The sequence below is a fragment of the Apodemus sylvaticus genome, chromosome X (assembly GCF_947179515.1).
Source record: "Apodemus sylvaticus chromosome X, mApoSyl1.1, whole genome shotgun sequence".
NCBI classification, from domain to species: domain Eukaryota; kingdom Metazoa; phylum Chordata; class Mammalia; order Rodentia; family Muridae; genus Apodemus; species Apodemus sylvaticus.
This window is the reverse complement of record NC_067495.1, coordinates 116,653,933-116,668,199: the sequence shown is the minus strand read 5'-3', so window position 1 is coordinate 116,668,199 and position 14,267 is coordinate 116,653,933. Positions and strand designations below refer to the sequence as shown.

At 44.6% G+C, this 14,267-nt stretch overlaps 1 pseudogene; it reads right to left on the bottom strand.

The window, feature by feature from the left end:
* Positions 1–4,536: 4,536 nt before the first annotated feature.
* Positions 4,537–5,601, bottom strand: LOC127675687 (lactosylceramide 4-alpha-galactosyltransferase-like; annotated as a pseudogene).
* Positions 5,602–14,267: the final 8,666 nt, after the last annotated feature.

The following is a 14,267-nucleotide window of genomic DNA, read 5'->3' as shown; positions in this document are numbered from 1 at the left end:
CATATGGGCTGAGCAGGTTATATTTATGAATATATATACATGTATATACATATATATACATATATATGTATATATATAAACAATGAAGAAAGAGATCATGGGTTTGAAGGAGAGTGGGGAGGGGTATGTGAGAGGCTTTGGAGGGAAGAAAGGAAAGAGAAATGTTACAATTATAAACTCAAAATTAAAAATATTTAAATGTGCATAGAGAATTGGTGAAAAGGTTAAAAACAAAACAAAAACAAAACAAAACCCCCTCAGGTATAGCAGCACTCACATTTGATGGAAATAGAGACATAGTAAGAAGGTGCCCTCTGTGAGCCAGAGAGACCCTGTCTCACCTTGACTTCAGCTTTCCCAGCCTCTTGAACTAAGAAAAATAAATTTCTGTTGTTTATAAGCTGCCTGGTGTATGATATTTTGTCAATAGCAACCTGAATGTACAAGACAACACTCTGGCTGAAAATCAATTGGCTATAAACCAGAGGGTTATTTCTGTACTCAAATCTATTCAATTGATCTTTATGTCTATTTTAAAGCTAGGACCTTTCTGTATTTTTCCCATTTTTTTGGTGTCTGGTGTGTGTGTGTGTGTGTGATAGCATCTATGCAGTTCAAGCTACCACAAACTCACAATCTTCTTACTTTGGGCATGATAGAATTTTCTTCTTTTGAATTGTTTGAGACTGTTTTTTTTCTATCTATCCCTGGTTGGCTTGATATTCACTATATAACTATGTATCCCAGACTGCCTTCAGATTTACAGCAGTCCCCACCCCTCCGCTAGCCTTTCTCCACCTCCCGAGTGCTAGAATGACAGGCATGTTAACCACACTTGCTTTTGAATGTTTTCCACTTCTGGGAATCAAATCTAGGGTCCCACATATGTTTGCCAAGTGCTCCTCCACTGTTCTGCTGCTTTGGTCCCCCTTTCCAAACTGTTTGGACTATTCTGGGTCCCTTAAATTGCCATATGAATCTTAAGACCAGCTTTCCAACTTCTAGAAATAAAGGAAGCTTTGATTTTGATATAGATTGTTTTAAATCTACAGATGGGCCTGGATATTGTTGACTTTTAAACAACTTTAAGCCTCAATACAAAGATCATGAAAGATGCATTTAACAAAAGAAATGTAACAGGTTAGGGGGATGGCTCAGTCGGTGGAGCGCCCTGCCACACAATAAGAAGGTCCTGGATTCTCATGCCCAGCGCCCACATAAAAACCTGGGATGGTGGTGGTATTGTGCATTTGTAGCTCCAGCACTCAGGGAGGTGGAGTTAGTGAGAGGCAGAGACAAGCAGATCCCCAGAGCTCATGCAACGAACAGCTTACCCAAAGTGATGAGTTTCAAATCCATCGCGAGACCCTGCCTAAATAATAATAGAGATGAAGAATAATTGAAGGAAGGCATCCAACAGTGATCTCGGGCTTCCATACTCACCGCACTCGCATGGACACACTTACACAGCACATACACACCGAAATTCAAGATCTGTACACCAAACATCAAGGCCTAGGGTGGGGTTCTCTTAGCAGAGTGCTTGCCTGCTGTGAGGCAGGCCCTTTATTTGATCCCCAGCACAGAGTAAAACTCGTTCCATTTAGGAAAACCTTACCCTCGTGAACTGGGAACGGTGGCCCAAGCTTGTAATCCCAGCTATGGGGAGGTAAAGGCAGGAAGGACAGAAGTTCAAGGTTTGGGGGCCGTCCTGGGCTACTTGAAACATGTCTCAAAAAAAAAAAAAGCAACTCACTAAACGTTATCGAATGAATGAATAATGGTTCATTATGACTGACTGAAAAGCTTTGTCTGATACCCGTCTCTTTCAGCTCCCTATTTCTTCCTAAAGTAAATTCCTTCTATTTAGTCATTTATAGGGATGTTTTTTATTGTTATTTCATCAGGGCTGTCTAATCGTTAGCGTTCCATTGTTTATATATAGTTATTTATGACATTTCCCTATAATCCTTTTCATTTCTGTGAAACTTGGTCAGACTGACTTCTTTTTCACTGATGGTTTTGGTAATTTGAGCGCCTTTTCTTTTCCTTTCTCAGCTTAAAGAAATCGTTGTCAACTTGAATTTTTCCAAAGAACCAACTTTTGGCTTGGTCCATTCTCTGTTGCTTTTCTGCTTCTTCCTTGTGCTCTAGTCCATACCTCTTTTCCTTTGGTGTTGTGGGGCTTTCAAAATTATTATTTTATCCTTTTAAAAATATTTATTCTCTTGCATATCTGAAAGTTGTGACCCTGCGCATGTTTGTACACTGTGTGTGTACATGGTACCCGAGGAGGGCAGAACAGTGTGCGGGCTCTGAGAACAAGAGTTCCAGGTGGTTGTGGGTCACTCTGTGGCTGCTGGGAATTGAACTCTGGTCTTCTGTGTGTTTGTGTGTGTGTGTGTGTGTGTGTTTTGTTTTTTGTTCGAGACAGGGTTTCTCTGTCCTGGAGCTCACTCTGTAGACCATGTTGTCCTCAAACTCAGAAATCTGCCTGCCTCTGCCTCCCAAGTGCTGGGAGTGCTGGGATTAAAGGCATGCGCCACCACCGCCTGGCCTTTTTATTTTATTTTTCTTAAGATTTATTTATTATACGTAAGTACACCGTAGTTGTTTTCAGACACTCCAGGTGAGGGAGTCAGATCTCATTAAGGATGGATGTGAGCCACCATGTGGTTTCTGAGAATTGAACCTAGGACCTCTGGAAGAGCAGTCAGTGCTCTTAACCACTGAGCCATCTCTCCAGCTCGAACTCACGTCTTCCATAAGAGCAGCCAGTGCTCTTCACTGAGGAACTATCTTTCCAACCTCCCATTATGTCGTTCTTGATGGAGTGTATTGTGTGTGTTTGGGTGGGGCTGTGTACACTTGAGCCTGGTGTCCAGGGATGAGGCCAGGAAGAGGTTGTGGGACACCCTGGAGCCTGTGAGTCACATGACATGGACCCTCAACTAAAGCAGTACCTACTCTGAACCGCAGAACCGTCCCTCCAGCCCCTTCTGTGGCCTTTATTTGACCTTGCTTTTGTTTCTGGCGTGTAAGTTTAGGCTATCGATTTGAGAGCTTTCTTCCCGGTTTTTTTAATGTGGGTATTTCTAGCTACACAGTTCCCTCTGTGCATTTACCTAGAGGTATAGTGTGCATCGTTTTCATTCATCATAAGAATTTTCCTCTTTAACTTGTCACCTCTTCTTTGGCCCACTGCTACTACACACATTGAAATTGTGTTATCGATCTCTTTCCTGGTTGCAGATCTCAGGATTCAGTTTTCTTCTTGCAAAGACACTAGTCCCCTTGAGGAAGGCCCCACCCACATGAACTAATTACCTCCCAAACATCCCAACGCCAAATACTGGCACATTAAGAATTGAGGTTCAGCCGGGTGGTGGTGGCGCTCGTCTGTAATCCGAGCACTCTGGGAGGCAGAGGCAGGCAGATTTCTGAGTTTGAGGCCAGCCTGGTCTACAAAATGAGTTCCAGGACAGCCGGGGCTATACAGAGAAACCCTGTCTCAAAAAACAAAACAAACAAAAACAAAAAAAACAAAAAACAAAAAAAATGAGGCTCAGTATATTAACTTAATAGAGATATAAACAGGTAATGCAGATTAGTAATTCACTAGTTCACCTAATAAATATACAGATGAGGCAGGGAAATAGCTCAGCTGGTTAAGTTTTTGCCTAGCATATATGAAGCCCTGTGTTTGATTCCCGACACCACACAACCTGGACGTGACAGTACAAGCCTGTAATCTCAGCATTCGGAGCTAGAAGCAGGGGAGTGATAAAGTTCAAGCTCACTTTTGGCTACAAATTTGGGATACTTGAAAAGCAGAAAAACAGAAAGTGATTGATTTTACATAAAGCTTTTACTATATGACAGTACTGTTCTGAGCATCCTGCAGATTTGGAGGTATTTAATTTTCATATAACCCTGTACTGTGTATAGGTTTTCTTCTTATCATTTTTTTGTTGGTGAGTCACTTTTATTATAGCCCCCAGTGTCCACAACAGGGAGGGAATTTAAAACCCTTTTTCAGAGCCTAAAGAATTTCCACATCCCTGAACACTGAAATAGACTGTGACAGATCTTCAGAGCAGTGTTCCAGGGGGAGGGAAGATGGTGTTCCCAGGAAGCTCTGCCCCTCCCCTTGGGCTCGTGAGGCTGAAAGAGTCAGATTCTTTTTCCTTAGCATTTCTACACAGGTTTTTCAGAGCTCTGCTCCTGACCCCGCCTCTACCCAACTGTCCTCCAGCTACCTTAGAACGCTCTTCAGTGTTCTTGTGATCTAGCCTGTTAAGGGCCCAGATACTAGTAATTCTGGAATCACCGGTCAGCCTAGAACATTGGACAAAGTGTATCCAAGGTCTTCCTCTGGCCTGGAGAGGCAGGTGTGGAAGTGGCACAGGGTCCCCAGGCCAGCGTGGTCTCCTCTAAAGTCACCAGCAGCATCTTGGAGCCCCCTTTTCCTGTCTGCTCATTTTGCCTCCCTGGAAAGACAATGTTGATATGCTATGACTGTGGCCTGGAGGGCTGTCACAAATACATCTTCATGGCTCTGTGTGTTGTAGGGCAATAGTGGGCATGGAGCTGGGCCAGCAGAGCCCTGGACGTTGCCTCTAGGTGTGTACCCTGACTTTTCTTGTTCTACACGTGAACAGCGTAGGTGGCATTGAGGAACTGGGTCAGCTCCTCGGGGGTGATGTCTTCAAAGTATTTCTTCCAGTTCTGCCAGGAGATGGGGTAGAAGGCCTGGGGGGGGCAGGGTAGTGACCCCACGCCAGGCATGGCCCTCTTTCAGGCTGTGGATGGAACACCACTCCTTGACAACTCTGGCAAGCGGTTGGGGGCCCTGGGGCCCCCAAATCCAACCATTGTAGTGGGCCACAAAGTCACATGTATACATTGCAAGAACTCATGCTTGTGCTCAAAGGCTAGGAGGGCGCCATTGAGGACATAGCGGGATTGGATGCCCAGCATGTTGGTCAGGTTGTGCAGGTTCTTGAGGACAATGAAGTCTGTGTCCAGGTAGATGCCACCAAACTTCCAGAGGAGCGCGATCAGGAAGCCTCAGACAGTACTGGCAACAGGTAGGGCTCCCACCTGTGCTGTGCCTCCAAGTACCAGGCTGCCAGTGGCGTGCCCTCAAACAGCTCTTGGAGGTCCAGAGGTCGTATCCAGACATTGGAAAAGCAGCTCAGAAGAGAGATGCCAAGGTTCCGGGGTCGGGCTGTCATGTCTCTAGGCAGCCCTTTCATGAGCACCACCACCTGGGACTCAGGGTGTGCCCTGGCCGCCGATTCCACAGAACACATAAACAGAAAGCTGGAACTGGTCCTGTCTGATGTCTCTAGGAAGAAGACTCTAGAAAAGGCCAGCTGGGGCCAGGGGAAGTCCACTGGCAGGCTATACTGTCATCTTTGGTCCTTGGATGCACCCACAGTGTGCCAGTAGATAAGGATGGACACCAAGAACGTGAACTTGAAGCTGATAATGAAGAGGGTGAAGAACCGCTGTCTGGAGTGCCCCCCCGAGCATCCGAGGCAGGCAGTCGGCGGGCTTGGACATGGTCTCCTCCAGATCAGAGCAGGAGATGCTCATGTCTGTAGAACATGAGCATCAGCAGCGGGGCCAGACGTAGGCACCTGTGACCCTCAAGAAACATGTTTCCTGCTGATGCCAGGGAAAGATAATAGTCCAAAGTTTAGGGTCTCTGGGACCCAAGAGGCATGAGTTGCACCCTGACAGGCTGGCTGCTCATCTGTGAAATGGGAGCTGTAGGCAGGGTCTGGGCAAGGTCCTTTTTGCCCCATGTGTAATAAACCTGTGAATGCCTAGGGACCAGAAGCCATGTGTCTCACAGTGTACAGCCAGAGTCTAGTACATGTAATGATGGTCAGAAGCAACAACTTTGCCACATAACACCCTCTGTCTGACAGAGTCTGCCTCTTTTGGATATTGGGGTGGCAGCTTGTCCTTTGACCCTTCTGCCTTTCTGCTTACTCAAAGACCACACATTTGGCATAAAGACCTGGGCTTAGGATTGCAGAGATATCTCAGTGGGTAAAATGCCCATGTATGAGTTACCTGAGTTCAGATCCAGGAAACCCATGGAAAAGACAGAAACAGCAGTGCATGCATAGAACTCTGTCTTAGTCAGGGTTTCTATTCTTGCACAAACATCATGACCAAGAATCAAGGTGGGGAGCAAAGGGTTTATTTTTTTTAATTCAGTATATTCTTTATTTACATTTCAAATGATTTCCCCTTTTCTGGCTCCCCACTCCCTGAAAGTCCCATAAGCTCTCTTCCTTCCTCCTGTTCCCCCATCTACTACTTCCCACTTCCCTGTTCTGGTATTCCCCTATACTGCTGCACTGAGTCTTTCCAGAACCAGGGGCCACTCCTCTGTTCTTCTTGGACATCATTTAATATGTGGATTATGTCTTGCATATTCAAAGTTTCTAGACTAATATCCACTTATCAGTGAGTGCATACTATGATTGATCTTTTGAGTCTGGGTTACCTCACTTAGTATGATGTTCTCCAGCTCCATCCATTTATCTAAGAATTCCATGAATTCATTGTTTCTAATGGCTGAATAGTACTCCATTGTGTAAATATACTACATTTTTTGTATCCATTCCTCCATTGAGGGACACCTGAGTTCTTTCCAGCTTCTGGCTACTACAAATAGGGCTGCTAGAGGAAAGGGTTTATTGAGCTTACACTTCCATGTTGCTGTTCATCACTAAAGGAAGTCAGGACTGGAACTCAAGCAGGTCAGGAAGCAGGAGCTGATGCAGAGGCCATGGAGGGATGTTTCTTACTGGCTTGCTTCCCCTGGCTTGCTCAGCCTGCTCTCTTACAGAACCGAAGACTACCAGCCCAGAGATGGCACCACCCACAAGGGGCCCTCCCCACTTGATCACTAATTGAGAAAATGCCCCACAGCTGGATCTCATGGAGCCATTTCCCCAACTGAAGCTCCTTTCTCTGTGATAACTCCAGCCTGTGTCAAGTTGACACACAAAACCAGCCAGTACAAACCCCAACCCTGCAGTATGTTCTGGGCTGCAGTCACACCCTTCAGGCCCTTGGCCACTCCAGAGGACAATTGCATCTGTTTTGTAGGATTTTATGTTTGTGGTTGTGTTTTGTTTGTTTTGTTTTTGGAGACAGGATTTCTCTGTGTAGCCCTGGATGCGATGTTCTGGGACTCGCTCAGCCTGGGCAGTGCACGACAAGGAGACGGGGAGGTCCTAGCAGCCCGCCGGCATCCTGGACATGTGTACTGGGTCAGGAGCTGATCTGTGCTCAGAGATGGACTTGGTGGCATCTGTCGCTGGATCTTTTGTTTTGGTCTTTCCCAGTGTGACCACAATGAGAAGTGCCCCCTCTGTCATTTGCCACTACTGGGAGGGGAGGCCCAGGCTTTTGCCTCCAGTTTCCCTCGGCAGAGGGGAACAGCTACTGTGGCCCTGAAGGGCGGGGACTTGAGCCCAGCAGACAGGAGCGCCACCCCTCCATCCCTCTTCTTCTTATATTTATCTCAATGATATGAGAAAACAAACTATGGCACAAAGAGGTTTAGGATATTGCTTAAGGCCACATAAATAGCAAGGGGCTCTGTGAGGCTTAACCCTAAGAGGTCTGGCTTCAAATTCCTTTTTTTAAATGCCAAGCCACATGTAGAGATGAATGGATAAATAGGTTCTATCAGCTCAAAGAGAAGCCATTAAAATGTGTAGCGTTCACTTGATATTAGTGGGGTGTATGCATCAAAAGGCGAGCAAGATTTAAACACTGTATGTAAGCCAAGAGAAACTGGGTGAATCTAGCCGTCATTGCCTCATACCATAAACTTTGCAAGTCCGATTTACCACAGATGTGACTGAGGAAGCAGCAAAGAGCATAAAATTTCTCAAGCCTTAGCCATGACTAGCTTCCGGGCTGCTTAAAAGATACTAGATCTGGAGATGTGCCAAAGTGCTTCCACTAACCAAGGGCTTTGGGGGAATGAGTCCTCAGATCCAACTTGGTAGACCTCCAGTGCTTGACAAGATTGTGATTTCTTGTGGAAATGGCAATACATCTGAACACGCTGAACTTGAAACCACAGGAGACAAACAAAAGCTCTGTTGATTGGTTCAAGGAAATGCAGACTCCAACTGGCCCTGTGGATTAGGCAGATGGCGACTGGGAGCCTCTCCTCTCCTATTGTAGAGCTGACTTGTGCCCAGTGCATTCGTAGATTTTGAAGAATGCTGTGCCATATTTGGTGGAAAAGAAGTCATGATCGTGTGAGGATTCATGAGGATTCCCTTCCCCGAGTGCAGGGGTGGGGAGTGGGAAGGGTTCAGAAGGGGGTTCAGATCCCAGGGCCCTGAGAGCTCAGGCCCGGAGGGAAAACATCTCACCCACCTTTTAGGCTACATGTACAGAGCCAAGAACTCACAAGATCTAAAGACCGGAACCATCACAGCAGGGACAGAGCCAGTCTAAGGATGTGCCATGCCTAGCAGAGGTCTGGCACATTTGATTGTTCTGCCTTTCTTACGGTAGCCATGGTAGGGTAAGACAGTGAAGACACAGGCAGATAAGGCTCAGAGACATTTTAAAAATATTTATTTATTTTTAGTCTTTATGTCTATGATTGTTTTGCTTTGGCATATGTTTTTGCACCATGTGCAAACAGGTTTCGAGGAGACCAAGAAGAATGTGTCCAATCGCCCGGAATTGAAGGTCATGAGCCACCCAACGTGGATGCTGGGAACCAAACCTGGGTCTTCTGGAAGAACAGCGAGTGCTCTTAACTACTGTGTCATCTCTGCAGCCCAGATATTTTTAGAAGTGTAACGTAACTACTTATTGTGATAGAATTTATATTCTACATATGTAACCTTGTTCACGGCTTTTGTTTGTTGGTCAGTGTTATGGTGCTGGGGATCAAATGCAGGTCCTCAGGAATTTGAGGCAAGACTCTAACACCAAGCTGGATCCCTAGTCTTTGGCCTTTTGAGACAAGTTCCTGCTTTATATAGCTCAGCCTCTGTCTCTCAAGTGCTGGACTTTAGGGCATGGATTAATTCACATGTTTTGATAAATATAAGCAGCTCTTTAACAAATGAGCAAAATATACATTTAAAGGCATTTTTATGACTGCTTTAGGACTTACAGACATTTTATGTGCATCCTGCCTTACTAAATTATCAAAAGCTATGTCAGGATTTTACAGATGAAGTCATGCGTGACAGAACATTCCAACACTTGGAAGATAGAGGTTGGAGGATCAAGAGTTCAACGCCAGCCTCAACTATACAGCAAGTTGAAGGCCAGCCTGTGCTACCTAAGACCCTGTCCTGATTACCCTCAGCAAAGAATTTTACAAGTGTCTATGCTTCTTAAGATGAATGGATAAGTTTGTGTGTGTGTGTGTGTGTGTAATTTTTAGATTTTTATTTCATGTGCATTGGTGATTTGCCTGCATGTATGTCTGTTTGAGGTTTTTTATCCACTGGAACTGGAGTTGCAGACAGTTGTGAGCTGCAATGTGGGTTCTGGGAATAGAACCCTAGTCCTCTGGAAGAACAGCCAGTGTTCTTAAGTGCTGAGTCATTTCTCCAGCCCTCTTGGCCAAGTTCTAACCAAAGTTGAGGGTCATCCTAATGTTCCTGAATTAGATCTTCCTTCCCCTCCCTTTCTTCTTTTCCCCTTCTCTTCACCCTCCTTTCTGGTTTTATTAATATAGGGTCTTGCTATGTAGCCTAGCTGGCTTACAACTCACTATATAGAGCAGCACGGCTTCATACTTGTAATAATCCTCCTGCTTCTGCTGCCCAAATGCTGGGATTATGAGCATATAGCGCTAACTTCAGCTTCAAATTAAAAGTCAACGCTTATGCATTGGTGGCATGGTAGGGTGCTGGGGCTGGAACCTAAGTCTTGTGCTTCTAAGGCTAGCTCTCTGCTACTTAACTTTGTCACTACTCTTCTTTCTTTCTTTTTTTTTTAAAGTTCTTTGATGTGGATGGGTGTTTTGCCTGTGTGTATTTCTGTGCAACACACGTATGCAGTGGCCACAGAGTCCAGAAAGGGAGTTGTAGCCCCTGGAACTGCAGTTACAAATAGTTGGGAGAGCCCACGTGGGTCCTCTGTAAGAACAGCAAGTGCTCTGAAGTGCTTAACCATCTCTACAGCACCCCGCCTTTTTGTTTGTTTGTTTTTGTTGAGATAGTATTTCTCTGTGTAACACCCCTGGCTGTCCTGGAACTCTATCTTAGACCAGCTGGCTTGGAACGCACAGAGATCAGCCTGCCTCTGCCTCCTGAGTGCTGGGATTAAAGGTGTGTGCCATGCCCAGCAGTACCCCCATTTTGTTAAAATTGTCAAAACCGAAGCCCCCATCACAAATAGGTCAGTGGAATCATCATGAGATAGGGCTAGACTGAATAGCTCCTACTGGACTAGTTCATTTTGTTAAATACCAGTGTTCTATTCATATCATTGGGTCAATCAATACTGATCAATGGCCAGCAGGAAGCTTGGAAATGTGCCCTTTGAGTTCATACAATTGATTAAACTCTTGGGGAATGCTTTTGCATTATTGTTCTTACAACACACATTATTGAATAGATAATAAATAGATAAAAAGCCATCTTTTATCAACACTTCATTCCGTATGTATTTATCTGTACTTTTTTTATTAGATGACCTGCAATAGCAAAAATGTAAGTAATCTGTGTGAACAAATTTTCCTAAAACTTCAGGAATCTTGTTTGGATTTGTGATCAGATCCATGGTGTGTATATATATATATATATATATATATATATATATATATATATATATATATTTCATTAGTTCTTTGGAAATTTCATACAGTGTATTTTAGTAATACTTATCCGTCTTTCACCAATTTTCTCACAGATCTACCCTCACCTTTCTTACCCTTTATACCATGGCAGTTTCTTTAAATCCATACTTTCTGACACTAGATTTGAGAACTAATATTTTTATTGCTATCACTGCTGAAGGCTGATGCATTCCCTTAGGAAAACTGGAGTGGAGATGGTTTGTAAGCATCCCTATTATGAACGTTGACAAGCTTGCCTTCTGCTCTCACTTGAACAAACTGGAACAGGGCCTCCATTGAGGTAGGCTGGGAAGCCATTTGTAGCAAAGCCCATACTCGAGCCCAGGAGGAAACTTTGGCTCTCTGCCAATTCATCACAAAGTCACTACTTCAAATCCCCAAGTGCCGATAATAAGAAGTGTATTCTCAGGTAACTTGCACGTGTGGTAGATGAACCTCTATGTCATTCAGCATAGCAAAGGCTACATGAGGACCCTGTGCATGGAGGTAGACTGCTATATACAGTACAAAAATTTGGATGGTATTTATCCTTATCTGATGTGCTGGCCAGCTTCAGGCCAACTTGATGTGTGCTAGAGCCTTCTGAGAAGGGAGAAGCTCAACTGAGAAAATGTCTTCCTGTGGTTGGACTGTAGGCATGCCTGTAGAGCATTTTTTAAATAGATGATTGATATGCAAGATGTCATTCCACTGTGGGTGGGGCCACCCCTGGGCAGCTGGCCCTGGGTTCCACAAGAAAGCAGGCTGAGCAAGCCATGAGGAACAAGCCAGTAAGCAGCATCCCTCTGTGACCTCTGTGTCAGCTCCTGCCTCCAAGTTCCTGCCCTGCTTGAGTTCCTGTCCTGACCGCCTTCATTGATGCACAGCACAGTGCTGTGGAAGTGTATGCCAAATAAACACTTTCTCCCCAACTTGCTTTTTGGTCATGGTGTTCTATCATAGCAGTAGAAACCCTAACTAAGACAACTGACAAGAGTCTGTCTATACTTGAGGCAAGGTATTTTGGATCTGCATACTTTAGAGATCTGTTCAAAGATATCTCCCCAGCCCATGAGAACTAATGATTCTAAGTTTGGAAACCTACCCCCTCCGTGTCCTACACACACACACACACACACACACACAGACACACAGACACACAGACACACACACATTTATGCTCTCTCTCGGGGTTGGATGCCAGCTCATATCCACCTCTGTAACTGTTTTTTTTTTTTTTTAATTTGGCATTTCCCTACCTATTTCTGGTTACTGGTGCTTCTGTTATTGAAGTCTAAACTTAGCTATCATCACATCAGTAAAGACTCATTGGGTTGCCTGAGTCTGATTTAAGGTACCCATTCCTGAGGGTCCAAGGGCGTGGTCTCTTTATACTTCTCTGTACTGTAATAGCCAGACTATCTTTCCATGCCCCTTCCCCTGTCTGTGTTTGGATTCATCATGTAAGATGCTCAGCACACAGAAAGGGCTCTGTAAATCCTGATGAAATAAAGAGGTCTAAATAAATTAATTCTACTAGCTCTCTCTCTCTCTCTCTCTCTCTCTCTCTCTCTCTCTCTCTCTTTCTCTCTCAATCCTGGCTGTATCTCTGAAGTCAGCTAGAGCTTGACATTACAGCTCATTTAAAGAGGGATGGCTTCCTTAAGCAGCTTCACCAATTAGCTACAAGTCACTACGCCCCCAGGTGATGGGACATACCAGGTGATGGGACACACTTTACAAAGTACGTGTGACTTGAGTATGCCAAAGTCAATGGTTACAATTTGTAATTCTTTCCAACAAAAACAACACACCATGACTAGTTACTCTGAGGTTCTTCCTGGCCAGGTAACTAGAAGGCCATGTGTTCCGGTTTGCTTTTCTGTCGCTATGATAAACACCATGACTAAAACCAACTGAGGGAGAAAAAGGTTTCTTTCAGTTTGCACTTTCAGGTCATACAATGCATCGCTGAGGGAAGTTAGGACAGCAACTCTAGACAGATCTGAAGCAGAAAGCACGGAGAAATGCTATTCCCTGGCTTCTGGCCAGCTGGTCGTCTTCTTCTTCTTCTTCTTCTTCTTCTTCTTCTTCTTCTTCTTCTTCTTCTTCTTCTTCTTCTTCTTCTTCTTCTCCTCCTCCTCCTCCTCCTCCTCCTCCTTCTTTAAAAAAATTTATTTATTATTATATTTAGATATACACTTTAGATGTACATTGTCACTGTCTTCAGACACACCAGAAGAAGGCATCAGATCTCATTACGGATGGTTGTAATCCACCATGTGGTTGCTGGGATTTGAACTCAGGACCTTCAGAAGAGCAATCAGTGCTCTTAACTACTGAGCCATCTCTCCAGCCCAGCTGATCTTATATGGCTCAGGACCAAGGGCAGTAAGTACTACCCACAGAGGGCTGGACCTCCTACATCAGGTAACAACCATGACAAATGCATCACAGGTAATTCTTCAGTTGAGAGTCCCTTTTTCCCAGGTCTCTCTAGGTTATGCCAAGTTGACCATAAAGACAAACCAGGCCACCAGTCACCAAGTTACCCAAGGTACTTCAGCTCTGTCTGCTAGGGTAGATAGAATACCTGATCAGGTCATTGAAATGTAGATTCAACTTTGAAAGGAAGGAAGGAAGCTGGCTACTTAGAAATGCCACCTGCATATTTGAAATACTTAGCAGAGGAACTAGGGATGTAGGTCATTTGATTTTAGTACTTGCCTAGTTTGCTTGAGTTCAATCTCAGAACATTATAAATGGGGTCTTTTGGCACACACCTGTGTGGTCTCAGCATTCGGGAGGTAGAGGCTGGAAGAGTAAAAGTGCAAGGTTATCCTCAGCTACATAGGGAGTTCTGAGCCAGCTGGGAATCCATGAGATTCTGGTGTGGGGGTGAGGAGGATAGTCTGAAATATTTAGTTGCAAGGATGAGGTCAAGGGAATTAGCTGGCCAACATGAGACCTCATAAAATAATATCCTGGTGAGTTTTAGTAAGACCTACCACCAGTTCCTCAACTTTGCAATTTAAATGCCCCAGTCTCCAAAAGTTTACTTATGCTAGCCAAATACACACCAATTGAAGTAGAGTACAAATTGAATAGTTTTCCAAAAACATGCCCAACGCCAAGGGCAAAAATCTTTGAGCGCAATGGTGATAGATTTGGGCATACAAACATTTCAATCTCTTTACACAGAATTAACTATAAACAAAATTAATGACTTCGGATGAATATCCACATGAAAAGGCCTCATAGGAGGAAACAAGAGAAAGACAAGGATCTCACTGTGAAATCAGGTGAAAGGCATGTATGTGGAATTCAGGAAAGGAAGCGTCACAGCAGGCCAGTGACTGAACCTCTCAGTCCTCCTTCCTGCTGCCAGCTGTGTGCGGGTAAGCATTCACCT